Source organism: Chenopodium album, chromosome 19 (assembly GCF_948465745.1).
Source record: "Chenopodium album chromosome 19, dcCheAlbu1.1, whole genome shotgun sequence".
In the NCBI taxonomy this organism is placed as follows: Eukaryota; Viridiplantae; Streptophyta; class Magnoliopsida; order Caryophyllales; family Amaranthaceae; genus Chenopodium; species Chenopodium album.
The window spans coordinates 22,302,044-22,326,928 of NC_137852.1; positions in this window are offsets into that span (position 1 = coordinate 22,302,044).

A 24,885-nucleotide genomic window follows, 5' to 3' on the forward strand; every position below is an offset into this window, starting at 1 on the left:
GGCGAAAAAAGTTTAAAAAATTACAAAATTAAAGGCTATATCCTCGCTTTATGAGGAATTTTGATATTACGGGGCCTGGTGGCGATAAGTCTTGAGACCCTACGGGATACATCTTAGGGTCATATAATGACGTTTGGAACCATATATGACCTTTATATGTTGTCATAAATGTCCGTGGTAGGCTTGAGGTCACGATATCAGTGCAAGTTTGGAACGGGTAAATTGATTGTTTAAAGGCATGTTGGATGGTGCAAACCACTTAATTGGACTCCCAGAGGGTATTAGGAACCATGGTAAACATCTCGGCAATTTTTATTTACTGGAGAAAAAAGGTCAAAAAATTCAAAAATTGAAGACTATAATCCACGGTTTTTGAGGAAGTTTGAGGTTACGGGGCCCTGTGGCGAAAACTCTTCAAACTTTAGGGGATACATGTTAGGGTCATATAATGACTTTTGGAACCGTATATGACCCTTATATGTTGCCATAAATGTTCGTGGTAGGCTTGAAGTCACGATATCGGTGCAAGTTTCGAACGAGTAAATTGACTGTTAAAAGGCATATTGGATGGTTCAACCCCCTCTATTGGACTCACAGAGGGTATTAGAAACCATGGTAAACATCTCGCAATTTTTATTGTCGGGCGAAAAAAGGTCAAAGAATTCAAAAATTGAAGGCTATAATCCACGCTTTTTGAGGAATTTTGAGGTTACTGGGCCAGGTGGCGAAAAGTCTTCAGACCCTAGGGGATACATGTTAGGGTCATATAATGACGTTTGGAACCATATATGACCCTTATATGTTGCCATAAAAATCCGTGGTAGGCTTGAGGTCACGATATCAGTGCAAGTTTCGAACGAGTAAATTGACTGTGAAAAGGAATATTAGATGGTTCAACCCACTCAATTGGACTCCCAGAGGGTATAAGAAACCATGGTAAACATCTCGGCAATTTTTATTGTCGGGCGAAAAAAGGTCAAAAAATTCCAAAATTGAAGGCTATAATCCACGCTTTTTGAGGAATTTTGAGGTTATGGGGTCAGGTGGCGAAAAGTCTTGAGACCCTAGGGGATACATCTTAGGGTCATATAATGACGTTTGGAACCATATATGACCCTTATATGTTGGCATATATGTCCGTGGTAGGCTTGAGGTCACGATATCGGTGCAAGTGTTGGAACGAGTAAATTGACTGTTAAAAGGTATATTGGATGGTTCTACCCAGTCAATTGGACTCCCAGAGGGTATTAGGAACCATGGTAAATATCTCGGCAATTTTTATTTTCTGGCGAAAAAAGGTCAAAAAATTCCAAAAATGAAGGCTATAATCCAAGCTTTTTAAGGAATTTTAAGGTTACGGGGCCAGGTGGCGAAAAGTCTTGAGACCCCAGGGGATACATCTTAGGGTCATATAATGACGTTTGGAACCATATATGACTCTTATATGTTAGCATAAATTTCCGTGGTAGGCTTGAGGTCACGATATCGGTGCAAGTTTGGAACAGGTAAATTGACTGTTTAAAGGCATATTGGATGGTTCCACCCACTTAATTGGACTCCCGGAGGGTATTAGGAACCATGGTAAACATCTCAGCAATTTTTATTTCCAGGCAAAAAAAGGTCAAAAAATTCCACAATTGAAGGCTATAATCCATGCTTTTTGAGGAATATTGAGGATATGGGGCCCGGTGGCGAAAAGTCTTGAGACCCAAGGGGTTACATCTTAGGGTCATATAATGACGTTTGGAACAATATATGACCCTTAAATGTTGCCATAAATGACCGTGGTAGGCCTGAGGTCACGATATCAGTGCAACTTTGGAACGGGTAAATTGACCTTGTAAAGGCATACTGGATGGTTCCACCCACTTAATTGGACTCTCGGAGGGTATTAGAAACCATGGTAAACATCTCAGCAATTTTTATTTCTGGGCGAAAAGAGTTCCAAAAATTCCAAAATTGAAGGCTATAATCCGCCCTTTTTGAGGAATTTTGTGGTTACGGGGCCCGGTGACGAAAAGACTTGAGACCCTAGGGGATACATCTTAGGGTCATATAATGACGATTGGAACCATATATGACCCTTAAACGGGTAAATTGACTGTTAGAAGGCATATTGGATGGTTCCACCCACTCAATTAGACTCGCGGAGGGTATTAGGAACTATGGTAAAAATCTCGGCAATTTTTATTTTCGGGCGAAAAAAGGTCAATAAATTCCAAAATTGATGGCTATAATCCATGCTTTTTTAGGAATTTTGAGGTTCTGGGGCCCGTGGCGAAAAGTCTTGAGACCCTAGGGGATACATCTTAGGGTCATATAATGAAATTTGGAACCATATATGACCCTTATATGTTGCCATAAATGTCCGTGGTAGGCTTGAGGTCACGATATCGGTGCATTTTTGGAACGGGTAAATTGACTGTTAAAAGGCATATTGGATGGTGCCACACACTCAATTGAACTCCCGGAGGATATTAGGAACCATATTAAACATCTCGGCAATATTTATTTTCGGGCGAAAAAAGGTCAAAAATTCCAAAATTGAAGGCTATAATCCACGCTTTTTGAGGAATTTTGAGATTACATGGCCTGGTGGCGAAAAGTCTTTAGACCCTAGGGGATACATGTTAGAGTCATATAATGACATTTGGAACCGTATATGACCCTTATATGTTGCCATAAATGTTCGTGGTAGGCTTGAGGTCACGATATCGGTGCAAGTTTGGAATGGGTAAATTGACAGTTAAAAGGCATGTTGGATGGTTCAACCCACTCAAGAGGGTATTAGAAACCATGGTAAACATCTCGGCAATTTTTATTTCCGGGCGAAAAAAGGTCAAAAAATTTAAAAATTGAAGGCTTGAATCTACGTTTTTGAGGAATTTTGAGGTTAAAGGGCCCGGTGGCGAAAAGTCTTGAGACCCTAGGGGATACATCTTAGGGTCATATAATGACGTTTGGAACCATATATGACCCATATATGTTGCCATAAATGTCCGTGGTAGGCTTGAGGTCACGATATCGGTGCAAGTTTGGAACGGGTAAATTGACTGTTGAAAGGCATATCAGATGGTTCCACACACTCAATTGGAGGCCGGAGGGTATTAGGAACCATGGTAAACATCTTGGCATTTTTTATTTCCGGGCGAAAAAAGGTCAAAAAATTCCAAAATTGAAGGCTATAATCCACGCTTTTTTAGGAATTTTGAGGTTCCGGGACCCGGTGGCGAAAAGTCTTGAGACCCTAGGGGATACATCTTTGGGTAATATAATGACGTTCGGAACCGTATATGACCCTTATATGTTGCCATAAATGTCTGTGGTAGGCTTGAGGTCACGATATCGGCGCAAGTTTGGAACGCGTAAATTGACTATTTAAAGGCATATTGGATGGTTCCACCCACTCAATTGGACTCCCGGAGAGTATTAGGAACCATGGTATACAACTCGTCAATTTTTATTTCTGGGCGAAAAAAGGTCAAAAAACACCAAAATTGAAGGCTATAATCCACGCTTTTTGAGGAAATTTGAGGTTACAGGGCCCAGTGATATAAAGAAGTTTGGAACCATAAATGACCCTTATATGTTTCCATAAATTTCCGTGGTAGGCTTGAGGTCACGATATCGGTGTAGTTTTGAACGGGTAAATTGACTATTCTAAGGCATTTTGGATGGTTCCACCCACTTAATTGGACTCCCGGAGGGTATTAGGTACCATGGTAAACATCTCGGCAATTTTTTTTTCCTGGTGAAAAAAGGTCAAAAAATTCCAAAATTGAAGGCTATATTCCTTGCTTTTTTAAGAATTTTGAGGTTACGGGGCCTGGAGGCAAAAACTCTTGAGACCCTAGGGGATAGATCTTAGGGTCATATAATGACGTTTAGAACCATATATGACCCTTATATGTTGCTATAAATGTCCGTTGAAGGCTTGAGGTCACGATATCGGTGCAAGTTTGGAACGAGTAAATTGACTGTTTAAAGGTATATTGGATGGTTCCACCCACTCAATTGGACTACCCTAGGGTATTAAGAACCACGGTAAACATCTCGACAATTTTTTTTTCGAGCGAAAAAATGTTAAAAAATACCAAAATTGAAGGCTTTAATCCATGCTGTTTGAGGAATTTTGAGGTTACGGGGCCTGGTGGCAAAAATTCTTAAGACCCTAGGGGATACATATTAGGGTCATATAATGACGTTTGGAACCATATCTGTGTTGGGGTTTGGTGAGTCCGACTCACCGCGGAACCAACCCCACCCGAGGAACCACTCGCAATAATTAAAATCATAAAGCATAAATAAATAATCACAAAGAAAAAATAACGAATCTTACCCTCGAAGCGAGCTTCGCCCAAAACCCGGGGCTCTTACTTGAAAGCTACGACACGTCAAGCGCCACGCCTCCGACGGTATCCACCTACAAAAGGGCGAACACAACTTTTAGGTCTACTACCTTAGGGTTATTAAGGTCCGACCAAAACCCGAGTGTTATTTGAGTTTAAGAGTTTTCCCAAAAATTATGGAATGCTCTTTTTAACTCTTACTCAAGCATCATTCCCAATGCCCATACTTGGGTATTTATAGGAAATGATGGGAGTATCATTTACTCTCCCATCAATATGGGATAGTATGATTTTTCCATTTTATTTTAAAGCTAAAATAAAATAAGTAATCAAGCTAGTAATAAATCAACAAGTGGCAAGCTCATGTGAGTGGTTAGGTGAGGACCACTTGGAGGAGGGGGGGACTAAACTTGCTCCCCACTCCCTCTCCCTTAGCCATCCACCTCACACCACACACACTCAAGGACCACAAGCCACATGGAACCCACCCTTGGGCACCAAGGCAGCCAAGGTGGGCTGCCATGTGCTGCTGTCCGTGGCACCCACGAGCACGCAAGCCCAACAGGCCCAGCACTCGCATGCGGGCTGCTACGCGCTGCTGCCCAGCACGCCCAGCATGCTCGTGCGGGCTGCTGTGGCTTTGTCCCTTGGCCTCGCTGCTAGCAAGCAATGGCCCTCTCCATGCTGCTGCTAGCTGTGGCTAGCTGGCGCGCCTAGTGCGCTAGCTATATTGCAGCTTGTTGCGGCATGGCTTGCTAGCCAATGTGCGCACAAGGCCGTGCCTAGCATGCTAGCACGCACTAGGCAGCGCCTAACTTTGCGATGCTAGCATGGGTGCGCTAGCACGCACCAACCAGCCTAGGCTCGGCTTGGTGAGCATGCTAGCCACCATGCTAAGGCATTCCGATGGTAAGGGTATTTTGGTCTTTTGTTGATTTATTACTATTTCTCGTCTTGTCTTTCACTATTTTTCGACTCGATTTCCGACGCTCGGTTTTGACGCTCTAAGCTCGAATTACCGACGTCTAAATATTTAACACTCAGTCGACGAATTAATATGTTTCAAATTAATTCGTCGAGTTGGTTCGCATGTATTTGCTTGGGTGTGACCGAAGGGTTCAGTCAAGATTAAGCTGTAATATTAATTATATTAATGTTACTGATCGGAAGCGGCCTCCACCCAGGCATTCCGATCACTTGACCTTACTGAATATATTTGCTTTCTAATAATTCTGAACCCGCTATAAGAATAATACACTTGTTCGAAGGATACCATTCCTTTCAATCTCCCACTTGTCCTTCCGGACAAGTGTGCATTTAGTTTATAGCCCTTATCCTATGTCTCTTCATGAACTATAGAGTAAGATTACTAGTCATCTATGCACTAGGCGAAAAAAGGGGTTGGCCACCGGTTCAAAACCCCCCTTTGCCACCGGTTTTGAACCGGTGGCCAGTGGGGGGGTGGCAATACCCCAAAAGAAAGGCCACCGGTTCAAACCGGTGGCAAAAACAAGTATTTGCCACCGGTTAACCGGTGGCAATATTATTTCCCGGTTTTTTTTTTTTTGGATATTAAATATTATTGCCACCGGTTAACCGGTGGCAATACTGTCCCAAAAAAAAAAAAATTTTTTTTTTTTTTTTTTTTAAACTTTGAAATCAGATTACATTAAAATTTAATAATAATAAACATAAATTATGTAATATACATAAATCTGCCTCAAAAAAAAAAAAAAGTAATATACATAAATCAAATCTGCAAAATTACATACAAAAATTAAATCTGCAAAAATTACATACATAAATTTGGGAAAATTACATACATAAATCTGCAAAATTACATACATAAATTACATAAATCTATATAAAATTATAAATCTACAAAATTACATACATAAATTACATAAATCTATGTAAAATTTTTGCTTCAAAAAAAAAAAAAAAAAAATCTATGTAAAATTTACCACCACCAACCGTCACCCCACACGACCCACCACCTCCTACCACCACCAACCGTCACCCCACACCACCATCTCCAACCCCAGCCCTCACCTCACGCCACCAGAACCCACGACCCACCGTAAAATCATCACCCAAACCCACCCACAACCCACGACCCACAACCCACGACCCACAATCCACGCCCCACCTACAACCCACAACCCACCACTAACAACCCACAACCCACCACTAACAATCAATCCACCACCGAATTAACCAAAACCACAAACCAACCACGAAAAACCACCCAAACACCCACGAAAACCACCCAAACACCCACGAAAACCACCCAATCACCCACCAAAAAACCACCCACAATAAACCATCTAATCACCCACCACCCAAAAACAGAAAAAATGAAAAAAAAATTGAAAAAAACACACAAATCGTCATTCGACGACTCTCCATACCTTGAATTAGGTTTACGAGGCCAAATTCGACCATAAAAACTCTAGATCTAGAGTTTTCATGGTCGAATTTGACCTGAAAACCTATGGTTTCATCACGAGGAGAGATAAAGTGCGAGAATATGCTGCGTTTAACGACTTGTTGTTGATGATCGGCTTGGTGGCTGCGTTTAATGACTTGTTGTTGATGATCGGCTTGGTGGCTGCGGTGTTCAGTGGCGGTGGTCGGCTTGGTGGCTGCGGTGTTCAGTGGCGGTGGTGGTAGTTCGCAGAGAGATCAGGAGAGGAGAGGAGAGGAAGAGTAGAGGGGAGAGGAGAGAGAAGAGGAAGAGTAGAGGGGAGAGGAAGAGTAGAGGAGACGCATAGAGGAGAGAGAAAGAGACAGGAGAGAGAAGGAGGAGAGGGGAGAGAGTAGGAGGAGAGGCTGCGAGAGAGAATGAGGAGTTAGGGTTAGGGGTTTAGAAAGAGGGGGGGGCGGTTTTTTTTTATTTTAAAAAGCCACCGGTTTGAACCGGTGGGATTAATATTTTCCCCACCGGTTCGAACCGAACCGGTGGCAATACTATTTCCTTAAAACCCCGCCCATTTTCCCCCTATTTTTTGCCACCGGTTTTCAAAAACCGGTGGCCATTGAGCGGTGCTATTTTGCTTTTTTCTACTAGTGATGTTACGTCCAGAATTTTTTATCGAAATCCGAGTTTGACTGTCAATAAGCAGATGATTTCTAAAATCCATCTGAGCACGACCATGCATTTTTAACAGTCTCGCTCTTCGAGAGGCCTTGTAAACAACAAGACATGTTCCCTATTTTTAGTAGGGGGACAATTCCAGTCTTGTAATGTAGCTTCTCTTACTAAGAGGACTCACCCGCCTGATATCTGTCTTTATAATCTCCAATTACGGCAGACGTTTGACGGATACCAAAGCGGACCAGTACTTAAACAAGAGATCTCCCATTATTCATGGTCAAAGAAAAAGAGTTTCGATAGTAATAATGAGAAAATACTTATGACGATTTTCAAATCTCTTAAAGTATCCTCAGAGGTCGATCCAGTATGGTTCTAAACCAATACCTGTGCAAATGATTTGTTCCCTCATACCATAATAAACGGTGCTACAAATCATACTACACCCTAATCTCTGATGGTCATCATTCGTCCATAAAATATGACCTTGATTAGGGATAATTTTCGATTAAAATATTCAATGCTCACTTAATAGGTGTTTCTTTATCCAAGCCATTGACTTGATACCCTATTTTGAATATTTATTAAAATCGAATGGACTCATTATTTAATTCTAAACCACAATTAAATAGAGACGGAGTGATTTAAATTGCATGAAAATTCAAATTACTCCAAAAACTGAATGGTTCATCATGGTGCTTTACATCAAAATTGTTCAAAATTTGATTAAAACACTATAAAATGGAATTCAAAGCCAGTTCGCAACATGCTTGATTACTATTGCCTCAATGTGTTTGTTGTGCTTCACTTGAGACAGAGGTTTAGTTAGTGGATCGGCTACATTGTCATCCATCCCAACTTTGCAAATTCTGATTTCATCTTCTGACTTCCATTCCCGTATCATATGAAATCGCCTCTGGACATGTTTGACCTTCTGATGTTCTCGTGGCTCTCTAGCCTGAGCAATAGCTCCATTGTTGTCACAATAGAGGTCTATTAGACCCTTGATCGAGGGTACAACACCAAGTTCATCAATGAAGTTGCGAATCCAATTTGCCTCCTTGGCTGCCTAAGATGCTGCCAAGTACTCGGCTTCAGTTGTAGAATCAGCGGTTGTGCTTTGCTTTGCACTCTTCCAACTAAACGCTCCTCCATTGAGACAGAATATGTATCCTGATTGTGACTTGAAGTTGTCTCTGTCTGTCTGGAACCTTGCGTCGGTATATCCCTCAACAACCAATTCATCTTTACCACCATAGACCAGGAATTTATCCTTGTTCCTTTTCAGGTACTTAAGAATATTCTTGCCGCATTCCAATGCGCCTCTCCTGGGTCTGATTGGTATCGGCTCGTAGCACTCAAGGCATGCGATACATCCGGCCTAGTACATTTCATGGCATACATGATCGATCCAATAAGCAAAGCATACGGAATTCGACTCATCCTTTCTCGCTCATCAGGTGTCTTTGGACACTGCTTCTTGCTTAAGGTTTTGCCATGTGACATGGGTAGGTGCCCTCTCTTGGCTCCTTCCATTTGGAATTGAGCTAGTACCTTATCGATGTAAGTACTCTGACTTATTCCAATCATCCTTTTTGATCTATTCCTATAGATCTTGATGCCTAATATGTACTGAGCCTCTCCCAAGTCTTTCATTGAAAAACATTTCCCGAGCCAAGCCTTTACAGACTCCAGCGATGGAATGCTATTTGCCTGTAACCTTTTGCTACCAGCCTCGCTTTGTAAATACATTTCCATCTTTGTCGGTTTTCATCTTGAAAATCTATTTACATCCGATAGGTGTGTAACCTGCGGGTAAATCAACCAAGTCCCATACTTGATTTTCAAACATGGAGTCCATTTCGGATTTCATGGCCTCTTGCCATTTTCTAGAGTTAGGGCTCGTTATAACTTGCTTGTAGGTTGCCGGCTCAACTCCATCCACTACTAGGATGTCCTGATCTTCGGTTAATACAACATCGAGATATCTGTCAGGTTGAGATCTTGGCCGAGTCGACCTACGTAGGGTAATAAACTGAGCATTTGCTTTGTCGGTTTGACTTTGCATACTTTGACTTTGACCAACGTCAACAGCTGCTTGGTAAGCACTTTTATTGTCAACTTGTCCTTGTTGCTCGTCCTCTCGAACTTCGTCGAGTTTGATTTTCCTCCCACTTGTCATTTTAGAGAGATGCTCCTTCTTCAAAAAGACACCATCACGAGCAACAAACACTTTGTTCTCGGATTTGTTCTAGAAGTAATACCCTTTGGTTTCTATTGGATAACCCACAGTGTAAACCTTATCAGATTTTGGATGAAGTTTATCATAAATGAGTTTCTTGACATCTGCTTCGCATCCCCAAATCTTGAGAAAAGACAACCTTGGTGGTTTATTAGTCCATAATTCGTATGGAGTCTTTTCCACTGCTTTCGACGGAGCACGATTCAGTGTGAGTGTCGCAGTTAAAAATGTATGTCCCCAGAAAGAGATTGAAAGTTCACTAAGACCCATTGTCGATCGGACCATGTCTAACAGGGTTCGATTCCTCCTTTCAGATACTCCATTCCACTGAGGAGTTCCCAGAGGTGTCAACTCTGAAAGTATTCCATGTTCTTTCAGATGGTCATCAGACTCTTGGCTCAAATATTCGCCACCTCGATTCGATCGAAGTGCTTTGATTTTCTTGCCGAGTTGGTTTTCAACTTCTTTCTGAAATTCTTTGAATTTATCAACCGATTAATATTTGTGCGACATTACATAGACATAACCATATCTACTAAAGTCGTCCGTGAAGGTTATGAAATACCGATAACCACTTCTTGCGGATGTACTCATTGGTCCACATACATTGGTGTGTATAAGTCCCAACAAGTCACTGGCCCTTTCTCCTTACTTGGAGAACAGTTTCTTTATCATCTTGCCTAATAAACATCCTTTGCAATTCTCAAAGGATTCTAAATCAAATGAGTCAACATTCTTGTAGAAGTTTCTTGATGCGTTTGATGTGAACGTGGCCAAGGCGACAATGCCACAAGTAAGTTTGACTAGACTGTGTAATCTTAGCTTTCTTTGTATTAGTATCAAACATTTGTCTAAAAACACATGAAAGTGTCATTCCATAAATATGTTCAAGACATCAAAACAAAACGTCTCGATTTGATGAAAATGACGTCCAACGTCAGAAATACATCAAAAGTATGGTAGATAAAACTAAATAAGTTCTACTTCTTTAGACAAAACATGAGATTACAAGTTTCTCTTGGATAGATCACTTCCATCCTACTTGTGAACTCGATTCCTCTTGAAAAAGCACCGCTCACTTGGTTCCTTAAAAAGGAGTGTGTTGTGAGTCAATTTTCTGATATCTAATACCTTTCAAAAATTGCTTATATTCAAGTGTATAAGATGATACCGGAGGTTGAGGTAACTTTTCCTTTCGCCTCATCATCCAGATACATGCCGCATTCTCTTTTGTAGTGTCCGGGATTACCATAATAGAAGCAACGCATCTTCCTCTTGTCTTTGAACTCCTTCTTCCTTGGTCGAAGGGCAAAGTTAGCCTTCTTGCAAGAATAGGTCTTTTGGAGCTCTTATATGACTTCCCTTAAGGACAGTGTATCCCTATTGGCGGTGAGACGCATCTTAAGTCCCACATATCCTGAGTGAAGAGAGCTAAGAAGCATGTGAGCCGCTTACTCGTCTTCCACTGGTTTGCCAATTAGCTCCAGATGGTTGAATAACCTTGTCATGTTAATTACATGTGCTTGAAGTGGAATTCCGGGCCCAAGTCTCGCATTGTAGACTTTTCCCCATACCTCTTGTATTTCTTTTGAGAGACAAACTTCTTGCGGTGGCTTGATCCTCATTTTGGAGAGTGACCTTGTCACATCCTCCACATGACCATCATAATTGCCCCTAGCACTCTTGGTGACCCTCATATTGACTACATCCTCAAGATCTTTGATCATCATGTCCGGAAAATAGCCGGATAAAACCCCTCTCCATTGATCCGGGATGGAGTTTGCCATGAGTTTGGAAACTCTCTTGCAATCTATACTCCATTCTTCATGAGCTTCATCACTCATGATCCCTTTTGAGTAGAAACTCGGGATCGGAGTGTCCAAGATATGCTCTAGGTAGCAATTTCAAAGTCTTTCAGAGTTCATCTTCCCATTCCTTGAAGTTCACCAAATTGAGCAAAAATGGTAACTTCTCGGGAAGTTCCGGGTACATAAGGTTGTTGTCATTAGTTGAACACATGATTCTACAATTGAAAGAATTTTATTGAAAAACCATTCAAAAATACTTAAATAAGATTGAATTTTATTAATGCAAATTTTCAATACTTATTTAACGTCTTATTTACACGTAAAAATTGTCCTTATCTTGAGAAAATAAGGTGATTCCAAGATCCGAAGAAACAAAGAATGGTTAAGCATTCTTTGGCTTGTCTTAAACACTCAGTCTTCTAGGGTAAGCAATGCCTTGCTAATGGCTCTAAGCCACTCTTGGTTAGACAATCGTCGCATCTTATGCATCTTTGACGATGTATCTCTTTTGCCAAAGTATGTGAGGACTCCTCACTCATACCGATGACTTAAACCAAAACCAACGTGCACACCCAGTGTGCCTTATGCCCCTTAGAGAAGTGATGGCACCTCGCTTTGGCGTAGCCTACCATCACCATCGTCCGGTTAGTAATTGTTGTTTCGAAACGGCAAGTTTTACTCAATATTATTAGGGACCTAGGATTTCTATGTTTGTTGATTTACTCAATATAATCCATGCTTTTTGAGGAATTTTGAGGTTACGGGGCCCGGTGGCGAAAAGTCTTGAGACCCTAGTGGATACATCTTAGGGTCATATAATGACGTTTGGAACCATATATGACCCTTATATGTTGCCATAAATGTCCGTGGTAGGTTTGAGGTCACGATATCGGTGCAAGTTTGGAACGGGTAAATTGACTATTTAAAGGGATAGTGGATGGTTCCACCCACTCAATTTGAATCCAGAAGGGTATTAGGAACCATGGTAAACATCTCGGCAATTTTTATTTCCGGGCGAAAAAAGGTCAAAAAATTCAAAAATTGAAGGCTATAATCCACGCTTTTTTAGAAATTTTGAGGTTACGAGGCCTGGTGGGCGAAAAGTCTTGAGACCCTAGGGGATACATCTAAGGGTCCCACAATGACGTTTGGAACCATATATGACCCTTATATGTTTCCATAAATGTCCGTGGTAGGCTTGAGGTCACGATATCGGTGCAAGTTTGGAACAGGTAAATTGAGAGTTTAAAGGCATATTGGATGGTTCCACCCACTCAATTGGACTCCCGAAGGGTATTAGGAACCATGGTAAACATCTCGGCAATTTTTATTTCCGGGCGAAAAAAGGTCAAAAATTCCAATAATCCACGCTTTTTGAGGAATTTCGAGCTTACGGGGCCCGGTGGCGAAAATTCTTGACACACTTGGGGATACATCTTAGGGTCATATAATGACGTTTATGACCATTTATGACCCTTATATGTTGCCATAAATGTCCGTGGTAGGATTGAGGTCACGATATAGGTGCAAGTATGGAACGGGTAAATTGATTGTTTAAAGGCATATTGGATGGTTCCACCCACTCAATTGGACTGTCGGAGGATATTAGGAACCATGGTTAACATCTTTGCAATTTTTATTTCCGGGCAAAAAAAGGTCAAAAAATTCCAAAATTGAAGGATATAATCCACGCTTTTTGAGGAATTTTGAGGTTACGGGGCCCGGTGGCGAAAAGTCTTGAGACCCTAGGGGATACATCTTAGGGTCATATAATAACATTTAGAACCATATATGACCCTTATATGTTGCCATAAATGTCCGTGGTAGGCTTGAGGTTACGATATCGGTGCAAGTTTTGAACGGGTAAATGGACTGTTGTAAGGCATATTGGATGGTTCCACACACTCAATTGGACTCTCGGAGGGTATTAGGTACCATGTTTAACATTTCGGCAATTTCTATTTCCTGGCGTAAAAAGGTCAAAAATTTCAAAAATTGAAGGCTATAATCCATGCTTTTTGAAGAATTTTGAGGTTATAGAGCCTGGAGGCAAAAACTCTTGAGACCCTAGGGGATAGATCTTAGGGTCATATAATGACGTTTAGAACCATATATGACTCTTATATGTTGCCATAAATGTCTGTGGTATGCTTGAGGTCACGATATCGATGCAAGTTTGGAACGGGTAAATTGATTGTTTAAAGGCATATTGGATGGTTCTTGTATACACCTAAAAATGTCTCCCCAAAACCAAACCCGATGATGAACAACCTTTTACCGTCATTATTTGTCGGGTTGAGTATTTAATCTTTGGTGCTTAAATCCATGTTCCGTTTAATACATTTCATAAACCAATCCAATTGATAGCCCATTTTCCCAAATCATAACTTATTTTCCTCTTTTCGTGCCTTTAAGCCCAAATAATTCATTTCGTGTCCATTAAAATCATTCATTTCGTGTCCTTTTTATAAAAACGTTTAATCCAGTTTATTTTGGTCCATAGTCTGGGTCCAATTGTTAAATGGTTGGATAGGGCTTGAAAAGAGCTTTCCAACGATGTATTATAAGCCCAAATCCGAGTTATAACGAATAAGTTATGGCCAAAATACTAAACTGGGTCTAAACCGAACTTAAGCCCACCTTACCTACGACCCAATGATCATGTGGAGGGTCCAAAGGATTTAATCTCATTCCTAAACCAATTAGTATTAATTGGAAGCCTCTATAAGTTTTTAAAAGATCTTAATTATCCTTTTTGAAAAGATAAGATTAAAGAGTTTGAAATTGATTAAAACTTTTCTTTTTGAAAGTCCTAATTCTATTCGAATTGAAAGACGTTCAAAGATTGACAGATATTATTTTTGTGCTTCATAGTTTTTATCTGATTCTAAAATGGTTGGATAGCTCTTGAAATTATCTTTCCAATGATATATTATAATATTAATTCCGAGCTATAACGAAAAAGATATGAAAGAAATACGAAACTCGATCCAAAACTGACACCGTCCCACTATTTTGGCAATATCTTTTATTCTAAAAACTATTTTAATCTGATTCTAATTGGGTTAGAAAGTACACTTCAAGAGCTTTCCAACGATATCTTATTCATCTTATTCCGATTTCTAGATCAAAAGATATGATAAAAACAAAAACCGCAAAAACTGCTGTCTATCGCAAGAGTTTTATCCGATTCGAATTCTTATCTTCTCTTGATTCGACCCCCTCCTTTTTCCCTATAAATAGAGGTCATATCTCCCCTTTTTCAATCATCAACAAGCTTGATCACCAAATCATTCTCTCTTCCTCTCTTCTACACTAAAAATCATCCTCTCTCCCTACACCAAAAATATTCTCTCCTCTCTCTCTACACCAAAAATCATTCTCTTGCTCTAGCCTAAACTCTAGCCACCCTATTCTCTGTTTTTATATCCCTTAAGCACTCCAAGGAGTCCATACAATACCCGAGTTCTATACTTAAACCAAGGCGTGAAAGGTAGAATTAACTGAGGGTTGGACCAAATCAACTCTACCTTTTTATTTAATTTAATTTACATTTGATTTATTTTTTATTGAAGTTACTAACAATTTATTCATGATGTAGCAATTTCATGGAAATGCGGAAAGTGACTAATTAATCACTTAATTACTCTTATTTTTATTTCTTTTTGCTAATATCATGATGAGGATTATTATTTGATTTGACTAACGCTATTATTGTTGAATTGCTTCCAATATTAATGTTTATTGTTCTTTATTTATGATCACCATATTGCATGTTTAAAGGGAATATGTAATTGAAAATCACGACTAATAAGATAATTTGGACAACTTGTTTAGGTTTCTTTTTAATCTTGTTATTGAATCAAGTGATCACTAATATTTTAGAATTATGTGTGCATTAATATTCAACCAATTTAGCATAATAATAGTTTGGAGCAAATTGAATCTTTGTTTGCATTCCTTTGAGATCACAGGAATACTTTTCAATATAAGAATCGAGTAGAGGCCAATACGGGCGAATGTGACTCCATGACTCACTTTGTACCATCATCCCCGATCCTCCTTTTGTGGTTCCGAACCATATGGAGTTAGTAATCTCATGGATTATGAATGGGGTGTAACCTTCACGAGTCAATCGTTGTTGCCTATCGTTGTCCCTTAATCGTGGTTGCCTTTTATGATCCGTGAACGGTTTACAAGTTCCTTAAAAACTTGTTGGCGGTTCCCTTCTTTTCTTGTCCCTAATCGTGTCCCTAATCGTATATGTCAATTCCCACTTCCTATGAGTGCCAAGCATATTCACCACTATGCTTTAACGTAGGCGCACTTCGAGCGACGCCTACAATTTGGCGACTCCACTGGGGAGGATTCTTGGTTATTTATCGATTTGAGTGATCGGTATTTAATTGAGATGAGTGGATGAGACTTGAAAGATTCTTGAATTGTATTCCTGCGATTTAATTGGCATTGTCACATAAAATTCCAAAATTGAAGGCTGTAATTCAAGCTTTTAGAGGAATTTTGAGGTAACGGGTCCCGACGGCAAAAAGTCTTGAGACCCTAGGGGATACATCTTAGGGTCATATAATGACGTTTGGAACCATATATGACCCTTATATGTTGTCATAAATATCCATTGTAGGCTTGAGGTCACGATATCGGTGAAAGTTTGGAACGGGTAAATTGACTGTTTAAAGGCAAATTGGATGGTTCCATCCACTCAATTGGACTCCCAGAGGGTATTAGGAACCATGGTAAAAATCTTGGCGAATTTTTTTTCCAGGCGAAAAAAGATCAAAAAATTCCAAAATTGAAGGCTATAATCCACGCTTTTTGAGGAATTTTGAGGTTACGGGGCCCGGTGACGAAAAGTCTTGAGACCCTAGAAGATACATCTTAGGGTCATATAATGACGTTTGGAACCATATATGACCCTTATAGGTTGTCATAAATGTCCATGGTAGGCTTGAGTTCACGATATCGGTGAAAGTTTAGAACGGGTTAATTGACTGTTTAAAGGCATATTCGATGGTTCCATCCACTCAATTTGATCCCGGAGGGTATTAGCAACCATGGTAAACATCTCGGCAATATTTATTTCTAGGCGAAAAAAGGTCAAAAAATTCCCAAATTGAAGACTATAATCCACGCTTTGTGAGGAATTTTGAGGTTACAGGGCCTGGTAGCGAAAATTCTTGATACCGTAGGGGATACATCTTAGGGTCATATAATGACGTTTGGAACTATATATTACCCTTATATGTTGCCATTAATGTCCGTGGTAGGCTTGAGGTCACGATATCGGTGAAATATTGGAACTGGTAAATTGACTCTTTAAAGGCATATTGGATGGTTCCACCCACTCAATAAAACTCCGGGAGGGTATTAGGAACCATGTAAAACATCTCGAAAATTTTTATTTCCTGGCGAAAAAAGGTCAAAAAATTCCAAAATTGAAGGCTATTATTCACGCTTTTTGAGGAATTTTGAGGTTACGGGGCCCGGTGACAAAAAGTCTTGAGACCCTAGGGGATACATCTTAGGGTCATATAATGACGTTTGGAACCATATATGACCCTTATATGTTGGCATAAATGTCCATGGTAGGCTTGAGGTCACGATATTGGTGAAAGTTTGGAACGGGTAAATTGACTATTTAAAGGCATATTCGATGGTTCCATCCACTCAATTGGACTCCCGGAGGGTATTAGGAATCATGGTAAACATCTCGGGAGTCCAATTGAGTGGGTGGAACCATCCAATATGCCTTTAAACAGTCAATTTACCCGTTCCAAACTTTCAACGATATCGTGGCCTCAAGCCTACCATGGACATTTATGGCAACATATAAAAGACATATATGGTTTAAAACGTCATTATATGACCCTTAGATGTATCCCCTAGGGTCTCAAGATTTTTCGCAACCGGGCCCCGAAACCTCAAAATTCCACAAAAAGCGTGTATTATAGCCTTCAATTTTGGAATTTTTTGACCTTTTTTTCGCCCGGAAATAAAAATTTCCGAGATGATTACCATGGTTCCTAATACCCTCCGGGAGTCCAATTGAGTGGGTGGTGTTTAGGGTAATTTTACCCCGCCATGTGGACCAACCAGAGGGTAACACGTGGCAGCTCCAGGGTGGTCAAAAGTGGACCTTTCCCTGCTTGACACGTGTCATCCTAGATATTTGGAGGATGACGGCCTTCAGGCCCAAATCCCGAGAAAACCGTAAAACGGCGCAGCCCACCACTGATTAGGGTTCTGTGACCTAATCAGGGGCACAATTCCCAAGGACCCTATAAACAGGGAGATTCCCCTCTTTGGAGGGCACGTTTTTCCATTTACTACAAACTGTCCCTTTGATAGAGATAATCGAGCTTGGAATCCGAGCATATACCCACCTAATTTTCCGCACCTTTTTTCTCTCCTTTCAAGTTACTAACTTGACCGTCGAAGGCGGAGCACCTACCAACTAGTGTCTCTGTTTGACTTGCAGGTACAGGCCGCACTGGACCAGTCTTCGAGCTTTAACTCTCCCGAGGGACAAAAACACCTAAAACATTTGGCGCCGTCTTTGGGGAGAGTACCTCGAAGATGGTTGGAGAGCCTTTACCCATTCTTGATCATACAAACTTACAACCGGTTATACAACCGGAGAACTAAGAAAACCCTCAACCGGCATCTCAGCCGGGAGGTTCTGGAATCCCTCAGTCGTTCCCTCAGCCTCCGCCTGAGGTCGTCACTGAGGATGAAGCTTATGATGTAGATGATGATGACGTAGAAACCTATATCACAAAGGATGGGTCCTTCGTGTCCAAGTACAAGCGTTCCAAAGATAAATTGGAGCGCAACCTTGACCAGGCGGGCCCAAGCAGGCGCCCCTCTGAGAGGTCAGAATGGGAAACCCAAAAGGCCGGAGTTCAAGCCCCAGTCACCCGAGATGAGCTCATGAACTGAACTCTTTCAAGGGTGAAATCAAATCCATGATCAACAAAAACAAGGCAGGCTCTAGCAAGAGTCCGCCTGCTAAGAACTCTCCCACTCCTGGGAAGAAAAAGACCGTCAAGGACAGGCGTCCAACTCCCCATCCCAAAGACAAAGAAAGGGAGAAGGAAAGGATGGCCTCCAAACTTGACTGGTCGAAAATTCTACTGCCTACTGATCCTTAGAGGCAGCCTCGGTAAGAACAGCCGGGGACCAGCAAGAAAACAACCTCCGACGCTCGACACATCATCGAGCGGAGGAGAAACCAACAGCTGTCTCTACTTCGAGCTTTCCAGACAGCTTCAAAGAAACTTCTGTAAGGAACTCACAGTCCTTACTTGAGAGTCGGACAGGCGGCAAAACCGTCAATACCGAGCCTATACTGATGATTTGGTCTGTCCCATATGCGCCTCAAGCGCAGTATGGGCAATATGGCCTACAGTTCATGCAGCTTCCTCCTTTAGGAGGACAGGCGGCATACACCCCCGTCCAGCCTCTAGACTGGCAGCTCCGGGTGCTCAAACTTGGTGAACAACCCTCTGCATTTGCCAAGAATACAACCGAGGCGGCTCAGCCGTCCAAGGTTAAGAATGTATTAGTGGGCACCTATGATGGTACCACCAACGCAGAAGACCACCTAATGGCATACACCAACCTCATGCACTTACAGGGTTGGGACGATGCCACCTGGTGTCGATGTTCCCCGGCTACACTGAAGAGCATTGCCTAACAGTGGTTTGGCAACTTGCCAGCCGGCTCAATTGATTTCTTCAAGAAGCTAGCCTTCTTGTTTTCCACCAACTTCACAATGAACATCCCTACTAAGAAAACGAGCCTCGATTTGAGCACCGTTAAGCAGGGTGAGAAGGAAGGGCTACGTTCATATTTCAGGTGGTTCAACCTGTCAGAATCCTGATCCAGGGACTATTTAACGAGGTAGCTTTTACAGACTTTTTCAAGGATCTGAGAGACGGGTCGGCTTTTAAGTTCGACCTTGTCTGAAAGGGGGCATTTACGCTACCGGGGGCCTTGAGGGAGGCGGAGAGCTACATTCAAGCTACCGACCTCTGCACGCCTGGTAGTCAGTTAGACGAAGTCTGACAAACAAAAAGAAAGCCGGTCTGCTTAGCCGGGTAACAAAAAAGAAGAGAGCAAAAAGAGAAAATAAGTCCAGGCGGTTAGTGATTCTGACCAGCCGTCCCAGAAGAAAAAGAGAGAGTTTAAACCGTACGTCCCAAGTACAAGTTTAACAAAGGCTGCAACTCCCGAGACGTCCTCATAACTGAGAAGGACAGGGGCAGCGTCCGCCGTACGCATGACGACCCGGTCGTCATTGAATGTAAGGTTGCTAACCAGTAGGTTGGAATGATCCTTATTGACACCGGCAGCTCGTCGGACATTATCAGCCTCCGGTGCCTGCAGAAGCAGAAATACAATGTCAGCTGCATGCATCCGGTCACCCACCCCTCGGTTGGTTTTGGGGGTGGAATGGTCTACCCAGTAGGAAGAATTGACTTGCCCATCTGGCTGGGAGAAAAAGGCAAGGACGACATATTTTCGTCAAATTCTTGGTCGTTGAGGAGTTGACCGCCTATAATATCATCCTTGGTAGGCCAACCCTCAACGAAGCCAAGGCGGTAATCATCCCGTCTCTCATGCTGATCAAGTATGAGCGGGATTATGGCTCTGTTGGTTCCCTGAACGGGGATCAGAAGACGGCTCGGGAGTGCTACCTCTCAGCCGTTAAAGACACTGTGGCCTCAGACGGCCAAGAGAAGGAACAAATAGACCTTGACGATGTCAAGGATGCCAATCCTGCCCCACCAGCCGTTGGTAAGAAAAGAAAAGCACCTCTGCTGGTAGAGGTGAAGAAAGAGAAAAAATAGCAATCACTGACCGGGGAACGGTCAGACGAGCTCCGTCCCTAACCGGCTGATGAAAACATTGATCTCGCTTTGAACGACAGCCGTCCAGAGCGTATTGTGAAGGTTGGGACGGTTACTTACACTACTTTGGGTGCAAGGTTGCACGTTCTGCTGAAAGAATTCAAAGACATCTTTGCCTTTGAAGTGGAAGAGATGCCAGGCGTCAGCCCGGATCTCGCTTTACACAAACTCGCCGTGGATCCTAAAAAGTAGCCCATCCGGCAAAAGAAAAGAAACCATGGCGAGGAAAGAAGTCAGGCGGCAGCTGCCGAAGTCAAAACGCTGCTAGACGACAGGTTCATTCGGCCTTGTAATTTCCCCGACTGGGTGACCAATGTGCTCCTGGTTAAGACACCGAATGGGACCTGGCGCATGTGTGTTGATTACACAGGCCTCAACAAGGCATGTCAAAAGGATAGTTACCCGCTTCCAAAGATCGACAGTCTGGTCGATTCAACAGCCGGTCACGCCTTGATGAGCATCATGGATGCCTACTCCGGCTTCCATCAGATACCCCTCTGGAAGAAAGATCAAGAGAAGATGACCTTCGTCACTGATTTGGGGTTATTCTGTTATACTGTGATGCCGTTTGGCTTGAAGAATGCGCCCGCCACCTTCCAACAGATGATTAATACGGTCTTCATTAATCAAATTGGAAGGAATGTGGAGGTGTACATCGATGACATGATAGTCAAATCCAAGCAACAGACAGATCATCTTGCTAATCTCCGAGATACATTCACCACCCTTAGGCGGCATAAGGTCATGTTAAACCTCAAGAAATGCGTGTTTGGTTTTGAGTCTGGGAAGTTTCTCGGATTCCTGATTGATCAAAGGGGGACAAAGGCTGTAATTGACATGAAGTCACCCCGTTCTGTGAAGGAAGTTCAGAGACTAACTGGTTGCCTAGCCGCCTTGGGAAGGTTCTGCAGCTGATCAGGCGACAAATGCCTTTACTTCTTACAAGCAATCAGGAAGAAGACCAGGTTTGAATGGAGAGACGATGCTGAGACGACATTCCAGAAGCTAAAAGAGCACTTGCATTCTCTGCCTAGGCTGGTCAGTCCTCTGCCTAGGGAGACGTTGTACATGTATTTAGCCGTCTTAGATCATGCTCTTAGTGCCGTTCTCCTTGCTGAGCGAGACGGCGTTCAGCTCCCGGTTTACTTCATTAGCCATGTTCTAAAAAATGCTGAACTCCGGTACCCCGTGGTTGAAAATTTTGGCCTCGATTTGTACATGGCATTCAAAAAATTGAAGCCTTATTTTCTGGCTCATCCGGTGGTGATTAGCCACTCAAGCGGCCAATGTCTACTTTGGAGTCAGCCGACAGAATGTTGAAATGGGCTATGGAAATGCAAAGCCTTGAAATCACTTACGAACCAATGAAGGCAGTGAAAGATCAGGCGTTTGCCGACTTCATTGTTGAAATGACCTGTCCGATGGCTCCAGAAAATCTTGATCAGGTTTGGAAAGTGTTTGTAGACGGGAGCTCTATAAAGAACGTCTGTGGTGCAGGCGTAATTTATGAGTCTCATGAGAGGGACAGATATGAGTATGTACTACGGTTCAAGTTTCAGGCCTCAAACAATGAGGCGGAATATGAAGCCCTGCTAGCCGGAATCCGCATGTGTAAGGCGGCAGGGGCAACTAAAATTGACGCCTACTCTGATTCACAGTTGGTCGTTAGCTAATGTGAGGGAAAATTTGAGGCAGCTCACCCGGCTGTGATTAAATATCATCAGCCGGTCAAAGAGGAGGCTGGGTCACTTGAGGAGTTTCATTTGAATCAAGTACCCAGGTCTGATAACAACCGGGCGGATGCACTGTCAAAACTTGCATCCTCCGCCTGCCATGATACGCCTCGGTCAGTCTTTTGGGAAGTTCTTGAAAAAAGAAGCATCTATGAAGATCCCATTGGAGTCCTGGACCGAAGCTCTACCTAGATGGATGGCATCCGGGCATACCTCTTAGATGGTAAGCTTCCTGACTCGCCACAGGAGGCAGCCGTTTTGAAAAAGCGAGCCGCAAGCTTCGAATTGAGAAATGGAGAACTCTTCAAGGCGGGGTTTCTTAAGCCTCTTTTGATGTGTGTAAACCCAGAAAAGGGGAAAGAAGTTCTTAAAGACTTGCACTCGGGATTCTACGCCTCCCACATAGGCGGCAGATCCCTTGCCGTCAGAGCCAGACGACATTACTTTTGGCCCACTCTAGAGGCAGACGCCAAGGAGTTGGTGAAGAAATGTGACAAGTGCTAGAAATTTGGCAAACTTATTCACCGTTCGGCTACTGATCTAACGACCATCCACAGCCCAATCCCGTTTGCAAAATGGGGCATGGACATCTTAGGACCTTACACGCCTGCACCAGGCGGAAAGCGTTACATCTTGGTGGCTGTGGATTACTTTACCAAGTGGGTAGAGGCTGAGGCGATAAAGAATATCAAGACATCAGACGTCATCTCCTTCATCTGGAAGAATGTTATCACCCGATATGGGGTTCCTATGTCCATGGTGTTTGATAATGGTCCTCAGTTTGAGACGCCTCAGCTAAAAACTTGGTTGGGAGCTCAAGGGATCTCAAGTTGTTTTGCATCAGTCGGCCGACCCCAAGCAAACGGCCAAGTTGAAGCGTTCAACAAACTGATCTCAGACGGCATTAAGAAGAAAATTGAAAGAGCCGGTGGCTTATGGGTTGAGGAATTAATCCATGTCCTATGGGCCATCCGGACAACAGCAAAAGGGGCAACCGGTGAAACCCCATTTCTCATTGTTTACGGTGCTGAAGCCGTCTTGCCCATTGACCACTATGAGCCGACTCTCAGAGTCATGATTTATGATGAAGAGGCAAATTAAGAGGCCATGCGCCTAGCATTGGACTCACTCCCAGAACGCAGGAGCAACGCCACCTTGCGTCATGAGATTTACCGTCTGAGAATGACAAGAGTCTACAACAAGAAGGTACACAGGCGTCCTTTGAAAGTGGACGACCTAGTGTTACGGAAAATGGAGGCAACCGGTAGGGCCAATGAGCTAGGAAAGCTAACTCCAAATTGGGAAGGCCCCTACCGGATTTATGAAGAAGTAAGAGACGGCACTTATCGCCTGGAAACTCCAGACGGCAAGCGTCTGCCTAGAACTTGGAATGTAGACAATTTGAGAAAGTACTACTTCTGAGATTTGTAATTTTTGTAAACAAGAAGTAAATTAATGAAAAATTGCTTTTTGTTTTCACTTTTGTTTTATTTGTCTTGTACTCCGTCTGAAGCTCAGACGGGTCACTTGTTTATTTCTCTAAGTTTGTCACTTGGAAATTGAATTAACGTCTGTCTGACGAGAGGCCAATGGCCAGATTATTAAGTTAAGCACAAAACCGCTTAGTGGCTATACAAGCGTTCTCAAACAAGACCAGAGGCCAATGGCCGGATGGCTGCTTTTCCCTTAAATTTGCCTGTCCTAACATGGACAAAGGCGTTTGGCGAGCCCATCCGGGTGCAATCGTCGCAGAGAGAAGCCAACCTGCTTACTCTACGTACCAATTTAGGCGGCCACAATTGGACGGCTGAATCAGCCATCCATAGCCTTTTGATCTGAACCATCTAAGGAACGACCAAGTTTCGGAACCCGGATGTCCAATGACATCAGTCGGCGACCAACTGAAGTTCTTATTTAGCGATTTTCATTTTAAATTGCATACATCCTCGTTTAGGGCAAAATAGTTGTGCAATGGCTATGTAATCTCTACCTAGACGGTCAACACCGTCTAGCTAGTGACTGGAACGCCTGTTAATGTACGGCTATGTACTTGACAAGAGAATAAACGCGTCGTCAATTGTCTATCCCTAGATCAAATACAATTTATACACCTAAACAAACCTAATACGAGTATAAGGCAAGCATAGGGGTCGAACCACAGAGAACGGTTAAACACCACCAAATGTTATCGACAATTAAGCTAGTCCGGAATAGGAGATAAGTAAACTAAATTCTAAAAATGCTAAAACAAGAAATAAAACATTAAGGGAAATGGTTTAGGTATTGCATTCACTTGAACATAAACAAAGGCATAGAAGTTGAATTAATTATGAACTAAACATGCTTGAATATCGAAGTAAAGTCCAATCTAGCCACCTTCCGGGGTCAATTGGCTTCTCCTAACATAGCCTCTATGCTTCCACATTAGAACCATATACTAGGAGGTACTATCAAATAACAATCGATAATAATGAACCTTAACTAAGTCAACTTCCGTTCCTTGTTAGCAAAGATTCACTCCCAATCAACTAACAACATGCATTTTGCAAGAAGATTAAAGAATATCAAGCACATAAAGACTTTAATCACAAATAAATCAATTCTAAACCCTAGAACATGCTCAAGATTCAACAACACCACAACCATCCCCTTAATGGGGGAATTACTCACTAATCATGATAACAACAAGATTAATCAACAAATAATCAAGAATCAACATGATTAATAAG